This window comes from Schistocerca nitens, chromosome 4 (genome assembly GCF_023898315.1).
Source record: "Schistocerca nitens isolate TAMUIC-IGC-003100 chromosome 4, iqSchNite1.1, whole genome shotgun sequence".
Lineage (NCBI taxonomy): Eukaryota > Metazoa > Arthropoda > Insecta > Orthoptera > Acrididae > Schistocerca > Schistocerca nitens.
The window spans coordinates 16,519,675-16,523,715 of record NC_064617.1 but is presented as its reverse complement, the minus strand read 5'-3'; positions in this window follow the sequence as shown (position 1 = coordinate 16,523,715).

The following is a 4,041-nucleotide window of genomic DNA, read 5'->3' as shown; positions in this document are numbered from 1 at the left end:
GGCATGTCATATCTACACATCTGTCCATCTAATCAGCAGTCCACTCAGCCCCAGAACCAGCATGCCAAACTGGGCTCTCTCTATACCTGCTCTCCAGCTATTGTCTAACGACATACACTGCATAAATGGATTCCTGAGTAGCGCAGATCTCTATCCTCCCCCCCCCCCCCCCCCCCTGCGTTACGTCCGGGCAAGTATTCTATGCACGGTTTGGTCCACCAGCCGATGGGACTGGGTCCTGGGAGCCTTCCGCGAGACGTACATGTACACAGACATACAGAAAACAGAGCAAGCGCTCTCCGAATGTGGGGGTGACTGGATACGCCTGGGTTACATTTACAGACAATTTTAGAACACAGAACGATACGTTATATCGCGCTCGCATAGATCGATGTGACATAAAATCGAAAGAAATGCGAAAACTGATTAGCACATACATATAAACTAACCTAACATGCACAGAAATGCGGTGAAAATGAGAATGTACTTGTTTATCTTCTGGTTCGTAGGGAGCAATTTGTACATGGAGTCATGTATGCGGCAACAAGAGGAATGTAGGAACACGATGACATTGTAGCGAGCGGAATCAGTAAGGTAGTCAATTTTTTCTCGTTGAGTCCGTATTACAGTGTATGTCTTTTGGGGTAGCAGGGATACTCGGGAGTTGAATACTGTATTTGATGCTTTTCAGGAGGACAGATAATTATTTACGTCTAAACTTACATCTGTGTTAAAGGATAACAGAGTGTGTATGGGGTGATCAATTGAGATAGAGCTGTAACTAGGTACGATTTAAAAACTGACTCATTTATTCTAGAGAAGGACAAGTTGCTGAAGGTCAATTTTTTTTCTAGTGTTCTAGCTGTATGCTTCAGTCACATGATATAGCCTGCATTCTAGTCGTATGCAGCAACAATACATTACACATGATAGATTGGATGATTTATGTAAAAGTGTGTCGAACTATGTTACGTATAAATATCACTCCGTTCTTTTTCCTCTTAACTGTATGCTATTAAATTAAGGCACTTTGAGATCCGTTACTATAGATCGATATGGTGTGCTAAGCTGCAAGACTTGGTTACATCTCGAGAAATGTGGTGCACTTGGAGGGGTTAGGACTAGGAAAGCTCGATTCAGTCAAGAGAGGTGATGACAGCTATATTCGTCTGCTCGGTTGAGGATTAATTGGGTAGCGATGTTGCGGGGAAGGGTTGGTCAATGCCGAGATGAGGATGGTCTTTTAACGTAAGAGGGCGAGATTGCTCTGTGACTGCCATACGCAGAGAGATTGATCGAGTACTATGCGCGAGGTCTTAGAAATATGTATATTGTTGTCTGGTATACATTGATCGTTTTTATGTGTTCGAGAATTAAGTGTGAATGGACGTACTGAGCAGCCATCTATCAGTGCCCGCAATGATACTTGCAAAGTAGAGGAGGTATGGTTTAGCTCTGATACTGAAATTAGGAAAACATGCTGCCACTTGATTGGCCAGTGTTGGACTTACTGTAAAATTTTTCGCGATATCAGCTGTGATGGATAATATTACAGTAGATCGGTGGTGTCTTATCCAGCCCATCCATCCGTGCACTGGGTACCACATAATGATTAGTAACAATGCCTGTTTGAGCTGGGGAACAAATTTTGGTTGATGGACCGCAACTTCTGGGGTTGTTAGCACCGAAAACGGTGAAACTGTACTTGTGTGCAAAACGAACAATCACTAGAAATGGAACGCAGAGTTATCAACTATTGGGTCATTGCGACATATGAGTTTAAATGTAGAGGCCATCAATCACTTTCGGGGGGTAGTTTCGAAAGTCCCCACAACGCCACCAGGCTCTTCGAGTTTCCTTGTGTTGTGGCTCACCTTTATTTAAAATCATTCAATGTTATGCTATTGACTGTAATAATATGATTTACAAGGTGCAAGGTATAGTTTCCTGTGAGAGGTCGTGCATCAGTCCGTGTTAATGTCTGTGCAGGGCAGGAATTCTAGTTAGTCAGAGGTCTATGACACGCTAAAGTACGATGTGCATTCAAGTTCTAAGGCCTCCGATTTTTTTTCTAATTAACTACTCACCCAAAATCGATGAAACTGGCGTTACTTCTCGACGTAATCGCCCTGCAGACGTACACATTTTTCACAACGCTGACGCCATGGTTCCATGGCAGCGGCGAAGGCTTCTTTAGGAGTCTGTTTTGACCACTGGAAAATCGCTGAGGCAATAGCAGCACGGCTGGTGAATATGCGGCCACGGAGAGTGTCTTTCATTGTTGGAAAAAGCCAAAAGTTACTAGGAGCCAGGTCAGGTGAGTAGGGAGCATGAGGAATCACTTCAAAGTTGTTATCACGAAGAAACTGTTGCGTAACGTTAGCTCGATGTGCGGGTGCGTTGTCTTGGTGAAACAGCACACGCGCAGCCCTTCCCGGACGTTTCTGTTGCAGTGCAGGAAGGAATTTGTTCTTCAAAACATTTTCGTAGGATGCACCTGTTACCGTAGTGCCCTTTGGAACGCAATGGGTAAGGATTACGCCCTCGTTGTCCCAGAACATGGACACCATCATTTTTTCAGCACTGGCTGCTACCCGAAATTTTTTTGGTGGCTGTGAATCTGTGTGCTTCCATTGAGCTGACTGGCGCTTTGTTTCTAGATCGAAAAATGGTATCCACGTCTCATCCATTGTCACAACCGACGAAAAGAAAGTCCCATTCATGCTGTCGTTGCGCGTCAACATTGCTTGGCAACATGCCACACGGGCAGCCATGTGGTCGTCCGTCAGCATTCGTGGCACCCACCTGGATGACACTTTTCGCATTTTCAGGTCGTCATGCAGGATTGTGTGCACTGAACCCACAGAAATGCCAACTCTGGAGGCGATCTGTTCAACAGTCATTCGGCGATCCCCCAAAACAATTCTCTCCACTTTCTCGATCATATCGTCAGACCGGCTTGTGCGAGCCCGAGGTTGTTTCGGTTTGTTGTCACACGATGTTCTGCCTTCATTAAACTGTTGCACCCATGAACGCACTTTCGACACATCCATAACTCCATCACTACATGTCTCCTTCAACTGTCGATGAATTTCATTTGGTTTCACACCACGCAAATTCAGAAAACGAATGATTGCACGCTGTTCAAGTAAGGAAAACGTCGCCATTTTAAGTATTTAAAACAGTTCTCATTCTCGCCACTGGCGGTGAAATTCCATCTGCCGTACGGTGCTGCCATGTCTGGGATGTATTGACAATGAACGCGGCCTCATTTTAAAAGAATGCGCATGTTTCTATCTCTTTCCAGTCTGGAGAAAAAAAATCGGAGGCCTTACAAGGGAACCTCCCCATTGCACCCCCCTCAGATTTAATTATAAGTTGGCACAGTGGATAGGCCTTGAAAAACTGAACACAGATTAATCGAGAAAACAGGAAGAAGTTGTGTGGAACTATGAAAAAAATAAGGAAAATATACAAACTGAGTAGTCCATGCGCAGGATAGGCAACATCAAGGAGAGTGTGAGTTCAGGAGCGCTGTGGTCCCGTGGTTAGCGTGAGCACCTACGGAACGAGAGGTCCTTGCTTCAAGTCTTCCATCGATTGAGAATTTTAATTTCTTTATTTTCGCAAAGTTATGATCTGTCCGTTCGTTCATTGACGTCTCTGTTCACTGTAATAAGTTTAGTGTCTGTGTTTTGCTACCGTACCGCAAAACCGTGCGATTGGTAGACGAAAGGACGTGCCTCTCCAATCGGAACCGAAAACATTTGATCGCAAGGTCATAGGTCACCCGATTCCTCCACAGGAAAACACGTCTGATATATTCTATACGGCACTGGTGACGGCATATGCTTCACATGACAGGAATATGTTGTCGACCCACCTAACTTGTACACTTGGCGAATGGGTAAAAAGATTCTTCTACCTTGCCCGATTTAGGTTTTCTTGTGGATGTGATAATCGCTCCCAAAAAAGTGATGAAAACATAACAGTTTGTCACATAAAGTGCAACAAATGAATGCAACAGTTTCACAGTCGCAC